Source organism: Acinonyx jubatus, chromosome D1, assembly GCF_027475565.1.
Source record: "Acinonyx jubatus isolate Ajub_Pintada_27869175 chromosome D1, VMU_Ajub_asm_v1.0, whole genome shotgun sequence".
Lineage (NCBI taxonomy): Eukaryota > Metazoa > Chordata > Mammalia > Carnivora > Felidae > Acinonyx > Acinonyx jubatus.
In genome coordinates this window covers 79197319-79216560 of record NC_069390.1, presented here as the reverse complement: position 1 = coordinate 79216560, position 19242 = coordinate 79197319, and the positions used below count along the sequence as shown (strand labels likewise).

Here is a 19242-nt window from a genome sequence, read left to right as displayed (position 1 = left end):
TCATTACTTATGCAGTCTTTGTTCAAATATTAAAAATACACTGTGTATAAAACTTAGTATAAGATTAAAGCATCTAGCTTTAAAAAGTACTGTATGGGAAATAAAAGCAGATGAACAAGTATGTATATCATTCAGTATATGGCATAAGTCTCCCATTTTATACAAAAGAAACTGACACATTTTATGGAAATGGTTGCATTTGACCTTAATCTCAAACATGAAAAGAGGGGAAACTGAGGATAACGGGCATACACAATAAGATTAATAATAACAAAAGTGAAATTAAGGAAGAACGGTAAATGCAAACTTATAGATAATTAGTAGCAGGAATGAGAGAAACATAATTTTTTGTGTGTGAATAATAGTTGAATCACTTAGGCATAGTTACATAATAAACCATCCCCAAATTCAATGTTTTAAAACAACAATAATTTATTACCACTTACTTAGGTTGGGTGGCTGAGGGTGAGCTGATTAAGGCTAGGCTTAGCTGGGATCGTTCACCTGAGGTGACTGTACTATACATATTTATTTTTCTGTTTATTTTCATGGTGATGGGAAAAGAGCAAAAGAGTTCATGGAAATATACAATGTATCTTACGGCCTTAGGGTCAGTGTACTATGACTTTGCTTCATTCTATTGACCAACGCAAGCCACATGGTTAAACCCAAAGTCAAAGGGCAGGTAAATACATTTTTTTTTTTTTGCTATATTAAGAAGAACTGAGGCAGCCTGGGTGGCTCAGTAGGTTAAGCGTCTAACTTCTGCTCAGGTCATGGATCTCCCAGTTGATGAGTTGGAGCCTCACATTGGTCTCTGTGCTGACAGCTCAGATCCTGGAGCCTACTGCAGATTCTGTCTCCCTTTCTCTCTGCCCCTCCCCCACTTGCATTCTATCTCTCTATCTCAAAAATAATAAATAAACAAAAAGATTTTTTAAATAACTGTAAAGTTAAATGCCAAGTAATAAAGATACAGAGAGAGCTAAAGACAAAATAGCAATCTACCATGCTGGTGAAATGTAAACATGCAAATTTTTTCTACAGCAGATCTAGAAAAAGTATTAATTGCCAACATCAAATCTGTTTTTATTTTACAAGCAAAAAAGAGCTATTAAAATTTAGGGGACCCAGATGTTTCACCATACTCTCATTTTTTCTTTCTTTTTTTAATTGTGGCTACATCTGTCCTTTTGTTCATTCACAGACTGTTTTTCTTATTTAAAAATATATTTCTTTATGTTAAGGTCATGAAATTAATATCAGTATTTCTTCCCAATGTTTAAAACTCTACTTTTTCAATTTAGGTTTTAATTCTAACTTGAGTTATTTGTTTATTTATTTTGCATGGCATACTGAGAGGCCTGATTTCATTTTATTTTTTCTTATGGATAACCTATTTTACTAGAACAATGATATTGTTTATTCTTTCTCCACTGATCTGCAGCATCACATCGCTTGTACACCAAACTTTTACGAAGACACAGAAAATTATCTGTGCTTTTTTTTATCAAAGGCCTACCTTGGGAGCCGACTGTATCCCACTAACACACTATCTCAATTATTTGTAAAGTTGAACCAAGATGAAACTAGTTGAGTAAGGAGTAAGACTTTTTATGAAATGATGTCTCCCATCTATGAACATGATATATCTCTGTTTTTATGCATTTCTTTAGGCTTGTATGTGTGTGTCTATTTTTTGTTTGCTTATCTTTAGGCATCCTCTTTAACTGTCAAGATTAGCCAAAAAATTTAAAAAAAAGAAAGTCATTGTATTTTAAGTACTGTATTTTAAGGACTGTAAACATTAGGTGCTTATAAACTGTTAGAAGTTCTGAAGGAACAAATGTCAGGAAAACACACTGCAAAATCTTCAATTAACAACCAGATTTCAGAGTCAGAAATTGCAAAAACTGTAGATAACTGCCAGCAATGATTGTAGCTTTCAGCACTGAGACATATGATACTAAAAAAGCATCTGGAGCCACTGTAGCTGGAAGGACAATGATAAGATTTCTGGTTCTCTTATACCTCTGATATCTCATGTTTCCCACCGAACGGCATTAAATCCTTAATCTTGGTGGCAGGTCTTCCTAGAAACACAGTTATTAGACCCCCAGGCCCCCTAATGTATTGGAGAGGACAGGAATGAGGAAATAGTGTTATGTGTCAACACAAAATCCAGCAGAGAATTATATAATCATTGTTTCAATTATAAATGGAAGCTTTTTTCTTTTGTATGCCAATTTCTAATATTTATAACAGATGGATCACTTTTCTATGTTAATCATATAACACAACAGCCCCAGAATGTAAATATTATTAATACCAAAAAAGGAGCTGTATCTTTTTTTTCTTCCTGCCCCTACCCTCTTCCTCACTACCTCCATCTCTCTTTCTTTACTTTCTTATTTCCCCTTTATTTCCTTCCTCTCTCTCTTCCTCCCTACCACCCCTTCCTCCTTCCCTTCCTTCCTTCCTTCCTTCTTTCTTTTCTCTTTCCTTCCCTTATTTCCTCCTTAACTCTTTCCTACACTCTCTATCTCCCTCCTTCTCCTCCTTCTTTCCTTTCTTTCTTCTTCTTTTTTTAACTTATCAGACTCCATAAAGGTTTGTCCTACTCAGTGACAAAATAGTATCATACTCATTCTATTACAATAGTAATCATATTAAACACTTTTCATATGCCAAACTCCAAATATATGTGTAAGAGTGTGTGTGTGTGCCTGGATAAGAGAGAAACGATTAGATAGATAGATAGATAGATAGATGATAGAAAGATAATAGATGATAGAAATATAGATAGATGATAGATAGATACATAGATTTGACTTGCTTAATTTCACCTACTTGCACCCTTGTAAAATGAGACATTATCCACTTCTTAAAGCTGAAGGCAACTTGAGGTCCATGGCTATTAAGCCAAGTATCTACAGTTAGCAAATTTACAGCAGAGATTCAATCCTGGGTCAGCCTTATTCGAAAGCCTGTAATTGTTCCATTTGTCAAAACCACCTCAATACACTCAGCACATGTGACAGATTTTAGGGAAAAGTCTGTATCTTATTAATCAATGTCTGTCTGGGATTCACCCTGTATACTAGGCTTCATACAGAAAGACTAAGTGGATTTTAGAATTTCAGACATTTACTGGTAGTGATATATCTTCTCATATATTTTGTAGGATAGATTTGAAGTGTTCAGGTAACTGAGTATTCAGGCTAAGTGTTTCAATTGCAGGTATGTAAGCAAGATTGGACAGAACATTTCTTATATTTGAAACATGCTCCAGAAAAATAATTCTGTTTTTTTTTTGTTTGTTTATTTGCTTGCTTTTCATGCCCAGTCTTCCTTGGCATTTAAAAATATAGGAAAGCATGACATAGCCTACACATCAGTATTTTCTCTGTTTCTGTTAATTTTTTTCCACTACAAAAAATATTTAATAAAAGTTATTATTTACTGGGCAAGTGTTATGTATGAGATATTTTGCACACATTCACACTACCCAAAGTGTTTGAATGTTTACAATTTATGAATGCCTTGCATCATGGTAGCGAAGGTTTATGCACTACAAAACCTAGGCACTGTCACATTTTCACATCAAAATTTATTACTATTTTTTCCTTCTTCTTGCTTTGGGAAAACCCAGTTTCCTTCCCTTTCCTTAGAAATTCCAACTTGAGAAAAATTAATTCACCATATCTTCTATGACTAAACTGATACTGAAAATAATCCCTTGGTAGTAACTCAAACCACCCCTCCCACCTCTGCAACTAGCAGATAGAAATAAATATTATCTAAGAAATTCATACAACTTCAAATTATATAATATTTCATGCCCAGTGATAAATCACTTATTTAAGTCATTCTGTTTTGGTTCACATGTTAAAGTATTTTTGTATATTTTATATAGCAAATGTTCTTATGAAAGATTTCAAAACAATATCTTCCAAAAGATAATAACTGAAAATATAGAATTTAATAGTATATAAAATAGTATTATTAACAAATGGCAAAATACAGATATCTGGAACAAACACCTCAAAATAAAGATTTTATTATTGAATAAAAATTTTGGACAGAATCATCCCATCCTCCTTACTGACCATTAGAAATTGTACATTTGTACATTCCCATAGATTTCACACACTACACCAGAAGGACAATGGTGGACATTCCATTTAAAAAACATTTCAAATATTCAGCCAAAATAAACTCCATGGAACTTCCACATTATTTTATGTCATCAGTTTTGGTTACAACACAGTAAACATAACAAGTAGCAGTGCTATTAACATACACAATATATATGTAGCAACTAATGTAAGTTAAAAGGTTCTTTTTTTCCTTTCAAATTTTGATGTAATTGTCGAGACAATTAGGATAAAAATTAAATTCCCATTTTTGATATTGGGAGAACATCCAAGTATTTTTATCAGCTGTAATACTCTATGACTGCACACACTGATAGTAAGGAATAGATATTTTTCAATAGATGGAAATTCTACTATTTCTGAAAATCTATAAGCCTAGATCCACTCAGGCTCTTCTCTAATGGAATGAAGCTCTCTTGGAACTGTGCCAAAGCTTACTGGATAAGAGTTGTGTAAGTTATTGAGTGAAACATTTCATTCTTAGAGGATGAACTCAGGACCCCTTCAATATATGTTGCCTCTTATTATGGCAGGAATTTAGTTGATTGTGTCAAGATAAAACTGTCAATGTCTCTCTTGAATGTTTTTAGTAGTCATAGTGACAGATTGGGTGCAAGTACATGAATGAAATAGGATTTATTTAAAGTGACACCATGAATCTACTCTCATCAGATTCATCAATTCTAATTCACTTACATCTTTTTGGAGTGCTCAGTCCGTCTCACTTGTTTCAATTGCTTCTTATTCTACCAATATTCTTTTCAATTAGGTGGGCAGAGCAATAACAAGAGTGACTTAACAAGAGTGAACTGTGCTATGCCAAAGCTGCTTCCATAGGTTTCTTGTACATTTAAGAAGCTCTATATTCTCAATTTGAAACCTGGATTTATTAATAGCTTCGCAAAAAGTCTTGATTTATTAATAGCTTGACAAAAAGTCTCCTCTCAAAAATTAATTAGAGTTCTGTTGAATTACCTGAATTTAATACAATTCAGCTTGTAATTGATAGAGTGCACCAGCTCACAGGTGGCAAAGACATTAACTCCATTCTATTTCCATCTGCTGATATGTCTACCATAAACTTAAATTGCATATCATTCATCCATCTGGAAGTGAGCATTAGATCCAAAATCTTCTTACCTACAGCTGCTATGCTGTGTTCAGTTGTCTTTCTTTGAAAATGTCACAAGCACCATAAATAAATGGTTTCTAACATTAAAAAAATCTAATTAAGGTGTCTACATATAATTTATCTCTGGTATTCACAGATATCACAGAAGTACTAAGTTAATACAGGCTTTGATTTGATAAGATGTTCTAGTAGTTAAGACTTAAGGACAAAATGTATTATACACCTTCCAAGATTTATATACATAATTCATAAATAGATCACAAATTAAATTTTATTTTGTATATATAACCTATTCGGAGATCATTCTCATTGTAACAAATAGAACTATGATGGAAAAATTTGGCTGAAAATTGTGTCTAATATTAGAATGTAGCAATGGATTAATTTATGGGAATCTATTCTTTTCCATGGTTTGGAAAAGACTCTGAGAGACTTTCACTGTCAGAGGCTTTCTATCCACTTCTTTATCTTTTCTCTTCCCTTGTTTTCCATTCTTTGGGGAAATGTCAAAGTTATGGTTGCTTTTCTCCACAAAATTAATTTAAGGATACCTTGTACTGTATGGGCCTTTAATTAGGGCCTTCAATAAAAATGACAAGCTGATATGATTTAATGGAATGAATGAAAGACCCTTGATATATAAAATTTTCTGCAGTTACCTTCCAGAATTTTGGCCTGACTTGTGAAAGTAAAATTATACTGTCAAACACTTGACACGTACACTCTCCTCCAGAACTACCTCAGATTCAGATTTAGTTACTTTCTTTCTTTAACTCTAATTTTCAAGCCTGAAGAAACTGAAAACATGCAGTAGGCTGAGTAAAATATTTTCCAATATTTTTAATCAGTTAACTTGAATTAACCTGACAAATTAAAGGATATATATATATATATATATACCCTAAAATTCGGTATGATATTCTCAATATTTGATAAACAATTAGAAAACAAAAATAAATAATTCTATATAAAAATTATTTTACCTCTTAGGCTGGTTATCTAAAGATACATCATAAATATTATAGTTAAGTAGTACATGGTAGATGTAATTTGAGATGACCTGTTGATGTTCACTTACTCATTAATATAAACATGGATTAATCATGTATTCTAAAATATTTTAATGTATTAATTTTAAAGGACTGTTAGATGCAAATAGATGCAATTAATATTTAATGGTTTGGGTTACTGTATAGCATATAAGCATGTGGAGCACCACAAAAATCATACAAATCACTTTCATTCAGAAGTTCCCTATTAAGGTAGGGATGACTCAAACTCATTCTGCCCATGACTTCCTTCTTAAATAAACTTAAGCATGGTCTTCAAATTCAAGCCATCAAAAGGAACAACATTCATCCACTACCACATTATATGTTATTTGAGGAAGAAGTAGGATGCTATATCAGAGTACTACTTCTCTTATTGTTTCCAGCAATTTAACACAATATTCATGTGCTTAATATAAACTTAATAAGCAAACCATAAACTTAATAAGGAAAATATTTTACATTAATATTATTTCTAGAATATTTGTAGAATGTTTAGCTGACACAATCAAGGCTTTTTTTTTCCAATCTGAAGATAAAACACTTATTTTGAGTATATAATAAGTTTACCATACTGAGCAATGTTAAGAAGTTCCATAAATGATGTATGCGGGTTTTCTGTATTTTTCCCTTCAACATTCCTTTCAGTTATAAAGGCAGATTAATAAAAGAAAAACTGTACCTGCTTTCTGAAAACAGTGTCCAAGTTAGAAACTTCAAAAACAAACTTGCTTATCTTTTTGCAGTTGTCATGCAAAAATGATGCTTAGTAGGTCTTGAATGACATAAATAGCAATCCTTGAAGGCCACCTGTTAAGGAACAGGCTCTATTTAGTTATATAAGAAATGATTGTATACTATTATACTGTTTAACCATACCAACACATATTTATAACACTTTAAACACTAGATATTTATTTAGTCATTTTTTTAAGATTTAATTTTCCTCTGTAGTTTATATATTATAATAAGCACAGAAAAATATCACTTTAATCCAATTTTCATAGATTTCAATAGTTTAAATCATTTAACACAGAATGCAGACAGGACATCAATATAGAAGCATTGGACTTAAGCTACACACAAGAGCAGATGGTCTTAACATATTTAGAACATTCCATCCAACAGAAGAATATGCTTTCTTCTTATAGATTCATGGAACTTTTTGTAGAATAGAAATATGTTACACAAGTCAATACTTTAAGAATATTGAAGACTGAGGAGGGGTCAACATGGTGGAAAAGTAGGGGAATCCATACTTCCCATGTCTCTCAAACAAAGAAGGGTTGAAGCCAAAGGACTTTGAACCCCAAGAGTCTGGGAGGAAAAGAGACTGAGTCTACCAGGGAGAAAATGGGACAACCTGATGGGCCATAGGTGTGTGATTGCAAACTGAAGGAGATAAAATGGGCTGTGTAGGCATGGAGGGGAGGGATCCCCTTCTGTGGAGAGACAAAAGGAAGAGAAAAAATGGCTGGGGAAGTGTATGACAGTATCTGGACAAGAGAAAAAAACCTCGGAACGGGATGGAGAGGGATCTCACCTCTAACTGCAGGTTAGAGGATCTCTAAATGCAGATCCCATTTGTGGACTGGGGCCAGCTGCCTTGTTCACACACCTGGGGAGGAGTGAAGCCACCTCCGGCTTCGGTGATAGATCAGGGGCACAGTCTGCAGCAAGAGAAACTGGTCCCCTCCCCTGAAGTGCTGTAGCACAGGACAAACCAGCCAGGACCACATATTGGGAGGTGCTTCCTCAGTACCAGGGTGCACAGAGTGGGAGTTTAATTCCCAGCCAAGTGCCAGGGCAAAGGAGTGGGTGGAGTGAGACAGACAGCCTCACCTGTGCCCGCGGCACAGTGAGGACAGCTCCAAATGAGTGATTTGGGACACCCAGTCATGGAGAAGAGACTGGAGGGTCACCATTTTTCTCCCCACCACCACCAAGGCGGGCATCAGGGATGGGTCCACAGGGCCCACAGTGGAGACAGCACCAACCTACACCAAACCACGCCCCTTCCCGCCAGGTAACTGTGTATCTACTGGAGCAGGATAGAAGCTGTGGAACCAGACAGACCCCTCTTCCAGACCAATGCTGCTGCATTGCCTGGATTAATTCCAGGACAATTCTTGTTATATAGATATATTCTCCCTTCCATTTCTTCTTCTTATCTCTTCCCTCTGCTAGGCTGGTTACTCTAGTTGTTTGTATGTTTAACAGACATATTTAACACATTCTCTTGATACATATTCTACACCTCCTTCTTTACATTTCTTTCTCTCTCTCTGGAATAATCAAGTTTTTCTATCTGGGTAACTTTATCTTGGCTTCTTTTTCCCTGATTCCTTCCTTATTTTCCTCTCTCTCTCTGGATTAAGCCTTTTAGTCTCTCTACCTGGTCAATGTTTATTTTTTTTTCTTTTGCCCCACCCCTGTCATTTCTCTCTTTATATGTGCTCTTCCATCAGCACCACCTCCACTCTGTTCTTTACTTGTAGCTGGTATTTCTGGTTTTTGCTTTTGGATTGTTTTTAGTTTTTTGTTATTTGTTTTTCCTTATTTGTTTGTTGTATTTGTTTGTGTGTTTGCATATTTTTGTTTCCTGTTTGTCTTTCTGTTTGTTTTCCTTTCCAGGGTTACTTCAAGGAACAAATCAAAGCACATCTGGTGGGGGGTCCAAAACATCACAACATTAGGGAAATAAAATAAATGAAGTCACAACAAGAGAGAGCAAGGAACACGCTCCAAAAAACACCTCCTAAATGGCCAGGTCCTGGACAGTGTATGGACCCCCTTTAACATAGCAGTACTCACAGCTGAAGAGCACATAACAAGCTTTTAAAACTCATAAAGGGGGGCGCCTGGGTGGCACAGTCGGTTAAGCGTCCGACTTCAGCCAGGTCACGATCTCGCGGTCTGTGAGTTCGAGCCCCATGTCGGGCTCTGGGCTGGTGGCTCAGAGCCTGGAGCCTGTTTCCGATTCTGTGTCGCCCTCTCTCTCTGCCCCTCCCCCGTTCATGCCCTGTCTCTCTCTGTCCCAAAAATAAATAAACGTTGAAAAAAAAATTAAAAAAAATAAAACTCATAAAGGACTGAAAACTAGCCAAAATGATGAAACAGAAGAATTCTCCTCAGAAGAAATTCCAGAAAGAAGTGACAGCTAAAGAATTGATCAAAACAGATATAAGCAACATAACTGAACACAAATTTAGAATAATAGTCATAACATTAATCACTGGACTTGAAAAGAGCATATAAGACAGCAGAGAATCTATTGCTGCAGAGATCAGGAGACTAAAAAATCATCATGATGAATTAAAAAATGCTATAAATTAGGTGCACAATAAAATGGAGGTGGCCACAGCACAGATTAAAGAGGCAGAGGGGAGAATAGGCAAATTAGAAGATAAAATTATGGAAAAAATTATGGATAAAAAAAAATCCAGGACCATGAGGGGAGAATTAGAGAAGTAAGTGATTCAATCAAACAGAACAATATCTGTGTCATAGGAATTCCAGAAGAAGAAGAGAGAGAAAGGGGTGGAAGGTGTACTCGAACAGATCATAGCTTAAAAACTTCCCTGATCTGGGGAAGGAAATAGGCATTGAAAATCAAGAGGCACAGAGAACTCCCTTCAGATGTAACTTGAATCAATCTTCCGCATGAAATATCATAGTGAAACTGGCAAAATACGAGGTTAAAGAGAGAATTCTAAAAGCAACTACGGATGAATAGGCCTTAACATACAAAGGTAGGCATATAAGGGTAGTAGCAGACCTATTTACTGAAATTGACAGGCCAGAAAGGAATAGCAGGAAATCCTCAATGTGATGAACAGGAAAAAATATGGAAACAGGAATCCTTTAACCAGTAAGCACGTTATTCAGAATAGAAGGAGAAATAAAGGTTTTCCCAAACAAAATAAAAACTGAAGGAATTCATCACCACTAAACCAGCCCTACAAGAGATCCTAAGGGGGACTCTGTGAATTAAATCTTGCAGGAACCACAAAGTACTAGAGACATCATTACAAGCATGAAACCTACGGATATCACAATGACTCTAAACCCATATATTTCAATAATAACACTGAATTTAAATGGACTAAATGCTCCAGTCAAAAGACATAGGGTATCAGAAATATAAAAGTCAAGATCCATCTATATGGTGTCTACAAGGGACTCATTTTAGACCCGAGGACACCTTCAGATTGAAATTGAGGGGATGGAGAACTATCTATCATGCTACTGGAAGTCAAAAGAAAGCTGGAGTAGCCATACTTATATCAGATAAACTATACTTTAAATTAACAAGAGATTAATAAATGTATTATATAATAATTACAGGATCTATCAATGAGGAAGAGCTAACAATTATAAATGTCTATGCACTGAAATCGGGAGTACCCAAATATACAAAACAATTAATCTTCAACACAAGCAATCTTATTGATAAGAATGTGGTAATTGCAGGGGACTTTAATACTCCAATTACAACAAAGAACAGACATTCTAGACAGAGAATCAATAAAGAAACAATGTCCCTGAATGATACACAGGACCAGGTGGACTTGACAGATATATTTAGAACTCTACATCCCAAAGCAGCATAATATACTTTCTTCTCGAGTGCACATGGAACATTCTACAAGATAAATCACATAATGGGCCACAAAAAAAGCCCTCAATAAATACTAAAGAACTGAGATCATACCATGTTATGAAATGATCACAATGTTATGAAATTTGAAATCAACCACAAGAAAAAGTCTTGAAATGTCCAAAAGCATGGAGGTTAAAGAACATCCTACTAAAGAATGAATGGGTCAACTAGACAATTAGAGAAGAAATTTAAAAAATGTATGGAAACAAATGAAAATGATAAACAACAATCCAAACCCTTTGGATGCAGCAAAGGCAATCCTAAGAGGAAAACACATTGCAACCCGGGCCTATCTCAAGAAACAAGAAAAATCCCAAATACAAAATCTAACAGCACACTTAAAGGAACTAGAAGCAGAACAGCAAAGACACCCCAGACCCATCAGAAGAAGAGAAATAACAAAGATCAGAGCAGAAATAAACAATATAGAATCTAAACAGACACACACACACACACACACACACACACACACATACACACACACAAACACAAAAAAACAGTAGAACAGATCAATGAAACCGAGAGTTGTGTTTTTGAAAAAATAAACAAAATTGATAAACCTCTAGCCAGGCTTCTCAAAAAGAAAAGAGAGTAGACCCAAATAGATAAAACCATGATTGCAAATGGATTTATTTCAACCAATCCCTCAGAAATACAAGCAATTATCGGGGAATACTATGAAAAATTATATGCCAACAAAAGGGACAACCTGGAAGAAATGGACAAATTCCTAAACACCCACACACTACCAAAACACAAACAGGAAGAAATAGAAAATTCGAACAAACCAATAACTAGTGAAGAAATCAAATCAGTTTTCAAAAACCTCCCAACAAATGAGTCCTGATCAGATGGCTTCCCTGGGTAATTCAACCAGACATTTAAAGCAGACTTAATACCTATCATTCTCAAGTTCCAAAAAATAGAAATGGAAGGAAAACTTCTGAACTCATTCTGTGAAGCAGCATTACTTTGATTCCCAAACCAGACAGAGACCCAGCAAAAAAAGAGAACTACAGGCCAATATCCCTGATGAATATGAATACAAAAATTCTCAACAAGATACTACCAAACCAAATTCAACAGCATATAAGAAGAATTATTCACCATGATGAAGTGGGATTTATTCCTGGGCTGCAGGGCTCATTCAATATTCACAAATCAATTCACAAATCACAAATAACATGATTCATCACATTAATAAAAGAAAAGATAAGAACCATATGATCCTGACAATCGATGCAGAAAAAGCATTGGACAAGATACAACATCCTTTCTTAACAAAAACGTTCAAGAGAGTCGGGATAGAATGAACATACTTAAACATCATAAAAACCATTTATGAAAAGGCCACAGCTAATATCATCCTCAATGGGGAAAAACTGAGAGCTTTCCCTAGGAGATCAGAAACACAACAGGAATGTCCACTCTCACCACTGTTTTTTTAACATAGTGTTGGAAGTCCTAGCATCAGCAAACAGACAACAAAATGAAAGAAAATGCATCAAAATAGGCAAAGATGAAGTCAAACATTCACTTTTTGCAGACAACATGATACTCCATATGGAAAACATGACAGACTCCACCAAAAGTCTGCTAGAACTGGTATGTGAATTCAGCAAAGTCACAGGGTACAAAATCAATGTACAGAAATCAGTAGTATTTTTATACACCAAAAATTAAGCAACAGAAAGAGAAATAAAGAAACCAATCCCATTCTCAATTGCATCAAGAACAATAAAATAACTGGGAATAAACCTAACCAAAGATGTAAAAGATCTGCATGCTGAAAACTATAGAAAGCTTATAAAGGAAATTGAAGAAGACACAAAGAAATGGAAAAAAAAAACATTCCATGCTCATGGATTGGAAGAATAAATATTGTTAAAATGTCAATACTACCCAAAGCGGTCTACACATTCAATGCAATCCCAATAAAACTTGCACCAGCATTCTTCTCAAAGCTAGAACAAACAATCCTAAAATCTGTATGGAACCACAAAAGACCCAGAATAGACAAAGTAATATTGAAGAAGAAAACCAAAGCGGGAGGCATCACAATCCCAGACTTTAGCCTCTACTACAAACTGTAATGGTTAAGACACACATGGTATGTGTGGCACAAAAACAGACACATAGACCAATGGAATAGAATAGAGACTCCAGAATTGGAAACACAAAAGTGTCGGAATGGATAAATAAAACAAGACCCATCATTATGCTACATACAAAAGACTCATTTTAGTCCTAAAGACACTTGTAGTTGAAAGTGAGGGGAAGAAGAAACATTTGTCATACAAATTGACCTCAAAAGAAAGCCAGAGTAGCAATACTTATATCAGACAAACTAGATTTTAAACCAAAGACTGTACAAAAGATGAAGAAGGGCACTATATCATAATAAAGGGATGATCCAACAAGATCTAACAAGTATAAATATTTATTCCCCCAATATGGAGCACTCAAATATATAAAACAATGACAAAAGTAAAGAAATTAACAGACAATAATACAATACTACTAGGGGACTTGAACAACCCACTTCCATCAATGGACAGGTTACCTAAGCAGAAAGTTAACAAGGAAACAGTGGCTTTGAATGCCACACTGGACCAGATGTACTTAACAGATATATTCAGATATTTCATCCTAAACCAGCATAATACACATTCTTTTCAAATACATACGGGACATTCTCCAGAATATATCACATGCTAAGTCACAAATCAGGCTTCAACAAATACGAAAGGATTGAGATCATGGCATGTATCTTTTCTAATCAAAATGTCATGAAATTTGAAGATAATCACAGACCCACACAAAATTGAAAGACCACAAATATATGGACATTGAAGGACATGCTACTAAAGGATTAATGGGTCAACCAGGAAATTAAAGAAGAATTAAACAGTACAAGGAAACAAATGAAAATGAAAACATTAAGTTCCAAAACCTTTGGGATACAGCAAAAGTGGTCATAAGAGGGAAGTATATGGCAATACAGATCTACCTCAGACAGGAAGAAGCAGTTCAAATAAACAATCTAAACTTACACCTAACAAAGCTAGAAAAAGAGTAATAAATGAAGCTTAAAGCCAGCAGAATAAGGGAAATAAAAAAAGATTAGAGCTGAAATATATGATATAGAAACTAAAAACAAACACTAGAACAGATCAATTAAACCAGAATTTGTTTCTTTGAAAAAATTAATTAAATTGATAAATACCTAACTTTTTTTTCCTAAAGTTTTTAAACTTTGGCAGAGTGATAGCTACCTAAGCAACTAAGTAAAGAATCATATTTCTTTCAGTTTGGGCTTTCTCTGGGAGTAATTATGTAAAAGTCAGAATTCTGTGATCCCATTAATGACAATAATGTCTTAATGAATACATGACAAATTATTTTTGTCTCCTATTTCATTGAATTAATGAGAAAATTAGATGAGATAATGCACAGAAGTTTACCAACATGCATGGTACATATTGAGCATTTAATAAATATCATTAATTATTATTTTCCCACTTTATGGATTAATATAACAAAATAAGAAAATATAACTAAGAGTTGTGTTGTTATTATTCTTGTTTTTAAATTCCCTCCTTCAGTTTGCTTCTCATAAACAAAGCCTTCCACTCATATTCTCAGTAAGCTCATGCCTGTCTTTTAAGACAGTATGTTGTAGTGAAGAAACTACTACATCTGAAGTCAGTCATATTCTGCCACACTCTTAGATCTTGAGAAAGTCATTTAGCATTTCTAAGCTAGTGCCTTGAAATGCAAATAATGATGTCAGATCCTCTTCCTGCTTGAAGGATTTTAATAAAATTTTCAAGAAATAATAGATGAGAAAGTTCTTTCTAAACTCAGTTTTACATATGTTAGTTGCTATATCTCAAGTTCTACCTTGTAAAAGATTATGACCTTTGCCAACCTATCTTTTTCTCCATTTCTTTTAAAAGTAGATCAAACTTCACCAAGAAATCCTAGGTGAATTAATCAGAGAAGGTGTGTTGTCTCATTATCCATAACCCTGATTCACTCACCTTTGGTCAACATGAATTTATCTTATGTGAGTCTACATTTTTTTTTTCATTTTAGCATACGTTTTGCTTTGCACACAGGGAAACAAAAAACAAAAAAACAGTCCTTTACAGCCGGTTTAAAATTGCGAAAAAAAAAGCATCTAACATTTTCCTTTTCTACATTCGTAAATTCCTCTTTTTCAAATTACCTCCAAAGCATGTGGCATGTATCTTTTTTTTTTCAGTTTATCTTTTAGAACTTTTTGCAGGTGACTGCCTTTAATAAAATCTGCTTTCAATTTTTCATCTCTAATGGGTCAATGATTAGAATAACAAATAAATGAATTTAACATGAAAAAAAAGCTTCTGTTTAGAACTTAATTGATTGTTAATGTTTATTTACTGACAATATATTAACTCCAATACAATATCCAACACTACTCTATTCTTCAAATAACTTGCCCATCTTAAGAACTTCTTTGCATATTAAAATTCCTATTAAGAAACGAGGTGCCCTTAAGTGTGTATGTGTATCCTGAAAAGAGCACATACAATGATAGGCTGACTCTGCAAGACATCTGGGTCAGGGGTGAAGGGTAGGGGATGGTGTGTGTTGGGGATTATTTCAAGAAATAATGAACCCGGTCATCCAATTTCTGTTGAAAGAGAAATAACCTAAACTAAGAATAGATAAAAGAAAGTGGACAGTGGCAAATGTCTTGGGTCAATGTTCTAGGGCTAAAGGGAATCATTAAAAGATTGGTGTTGTGGGCTCAGTTTTGCCCCTTCAAAACTCATGCTGAAGTCCTATTCCCCAGTACCTCAGAATGTTACCATATTTGGAGATAAGGTCTCAAAGAGGTGATTAATTAAAATGAGGCCTTTAGGTAGGCCCTAATGCAATATTACTGGTGTCCTTATAAGAAGAGAAATTTTTAACCAGAAACATTCATAGGCATAGTAGTAATAACCATGTGAAGACATAGAAAGGTAAGTCAAGAAGACAGCCTTAGAAGAAATCAAACCTAACAACACCTTGATCCTGTCCTTCCATACTCCAAAACTGTGAGATAAATTTCTGTTGTTTAATCTACCTAATCTGTGTTATTGTATTAAGGTATGTTTACATATGAGGTAGGGCACTCTACCATCCACTGAGAAAGAGACATTAAACAAACAAATACACAGAATGGTTTGGCCAACTAATTAAAGCCAGTCTCCATTATCAGCCAGTCTAATATTTGCATGTGGACCCATGAGCAAAGTGGCAACCTTGTTAAAGACAGAGGTTAGGCATGGGCCCATCAACATAAGAACTTACACAATAAAGTGGATCCAACTACTACCACTATACAATGTCCAACCTACATTGAGCTCCCACTGTCTTCCACCAGTTTGGTCCTATTCCATGAAAACTTTAACCAGCTGCTTGGTATCAAGATAAATACATTGATATCCTTCCAACCTGGAAGGGGAAGGGATTCTCCCTGACTAGAATCAACACACATTTTAGGTATGGGTTTCTTTCCCTTACCCTTAAGTCTTCAGCCAGTACTACTCTCAAAGAAGTTACCAAGTGTTTGAGCCATGACATAGACCTTGTATGATATTGCATAGGACCAATGGCCACACTTAAAAACAAAAGAGGGTACATCAGTAGACAAGGGAACACGGGATTCTCTGGTTTGATCACATACCTTACTAACCAGAGACTCAATGGGATTACTCTTAATGGTATTTATTTATTTAATAATGTTTATTTATTTTTTTCAGGAGAGAGAAACTCTCTCAGGAGAGAGTATGAGCGAGGGAGGGGCAGAGAGAGGGAGACACAGAATCCGAAACAAGCTCAAGGCTCTGAGTTGTCAGCACAAAGCCTAACAAGGGGCTTGAACTCACAAACTGCGAGGTAATGACCTGAAGTCAGACACTTAACTGACTGAGACACCAAGGGGCTCCTTCTCAACAGTATTTAAATACATACATCTCCTCCATCTTAAAAAAATATATGTGTGTGTGTACACAAACACATATACATACATACACACACATCCTTTCTGAGAACCAATAAGGATATATTTATATAAATATACTACAAGGAATTGGGCTAATGTGAAATGTGATTATGGAGAGCAAGTCTCAACATTTGGAGTCAGCAACGTGGAGGTGCAGGAGAGCTGGTGGTATTGTCCCAGTCTAATTCTGAAGACCTGAGAACCACTAGAGTCAAATGTTATAGTTATAGTCTGAAATCTGGCAGGCCTTGGTCTAAAGACCAAAGAAGAGCCCGTTTCAGTTCAAATCTGAAGACAGGAAAAAGAAATTGATGTTTTGACTTGAAGGCAGGAGGAATCCTCTCTCCCTCACTAGAAAGTTAGTCTTTTTGTTCTATTATGACATTCAATTGATTGGATAGGGTCTACACACATTAGGGAGGGAACTCCACTTTGCTCAGCCTATGGATTCAAGTGTTAATACTTTCCAGAAACACTCTCCCAAACATATCCAGAATAATGTCTGGCCCAGTCAAGTAGACACATAAAACTAAGCATCACATTTTCTTAATCTCGTATCTTTAATTTTTGCCTTATTTCACTGTCATGAAACACAACCACATTCCACAAAAGGGATATCTATACTTATTGTCTTCATTTCCACACCTCACGTTCATTCTTTTTCCCATTGATATCCACATTCATTCTCAATATGCCATTATGCTTTCCTGAACTTTGTCATAATCAGATTCCTTTATTAGGCTCTTACGTGTGAAATTCATCAACAGTTGATCCTGGCTGGGGTGCCTGAGTGGCTCGGGAGGTTAAGCACCCCACTCTTGATTTTGGCTCAGGTCATGATCTCACAGTTCCTGAGAGGAGCATCATATCAAGCATCGGGCTCCGTGCTGACATTACTGAGCCTGCTTGGGATTCTTTCTCTCTCTCTCTCTCTCTCTCGCTTTCTCTCTCTCTCTGTCCCTTCCCTGCTCTCTCTCAAAATAAATAAAAACATTTAAAAAAAAAGATCCCGACCTTCTTTAATTCCTACCCTATAATCTCTTCCTAGGCAATTCTTGACTTCAATATACCACCTATATACAAACAACTTCCAAATTTACAGCCTTTCTTCCCTTGTGTTTCTCAAAGTTATGACAATATTCATAGTTCTAAAATTGAATCCAGGAACTACATCTACTTACCACATCAACTCCTCCAACAGTAACGATAACCACATTTCCTTGGGTTCTCAATCTCAGGGAATGATTCCATTGTGAAAGCCACAGATTTTAAGGCCATCTCTGATATCACATTCTTCCCCACCCATAATATCAATTATTTACCATATCATGCTTATTTTATCCCTATGTATGTTTCAGATCTTTAACTTCTCCATTTCCATGACCACACTTGTTTAAATGAGAATATTTTCTGCATTTGCTATTGAATTGATCTCCTTGTATTCCATTCTTGGCTCATATTAAAATGTTTTTCATGCTGCAGCCAGAATGACAGTTCAATTGTTCAATGACAGTTCAATTGTGTGTGCACAATTATGTGCTATTCGCCATGCTAGTTCTTGGAAATACAAATGTGAACAAAATAAACACCTGCCCTTCACAGATCCAGTGAGAGAGCAAGACTGATAAACAACCAATTTCAGTGTTGTATGATAAGTACTATAATTGAGGTCAACCTAGTGCTATGGAATCACAAGGAGAACACCCAGCCCATTTTTCAGCATTCTGGAGAAGGCTTTCAAGAGGGACATGACTTCTAAGCTGAAGAAAACAGAAGAACTGAATCAGGAGTGGATGGTCATAGTCACTGTCATGGAGATGTATTGAGTTATGTAGTTAGGGATCTTGTTTCCTGCATTATGGAACTCAGACATGTTTACCAGGTTGTTGTGAAAACAGTCCATTGAATGAATTCCAATGTCAATACTATTTTACATACTTGTATTAAATACCATAGTTTATAAAAACAAATTTCCAAATATATTAGACCATGTAAGCTTCAACCTGGTTTTACTGATGTCAAGACAATTTTTCTTTCAGACAGCCTATAGCACACAGGAGGTTAAAGAGTAAGTAAATGTTAGAATCTAGAATAGCACAGTCCAATCCACTTTTTCTATAAATAAGATATAAAATTCTGTCATTTGTAAATGGACTTCATTAGTCTAGTACTATTAAGAAGACTTCTCAAATATGTAATTAATG

At 35.3% G+C, this 19242-nt stretch overlaps 1 protein-coding gene across 3 annotated transcripts in view; it reads right to left on the bottom strand.

Annotated features, from left to right (window-relative positions):
- Positions 1 to 19242, bottom strand: part of CNTN5 (contactin 5) — a 1351205-nt gene that overhangs the window by 1024596 nt on the left and 307367 nt on the right. For all 3 annotated transcript variants that reach the window (XM_053203841.1, XM_053203840.1, XM_053203839.1), the window contains one exon: positions 7021 to 7148. The gene's annotated coding sequence lies outside the window, so the exon portion shown is untranslated. The remainder of the gene's footprint in view (positions 1 to 7020; positions 7149 to 19242) is intronic.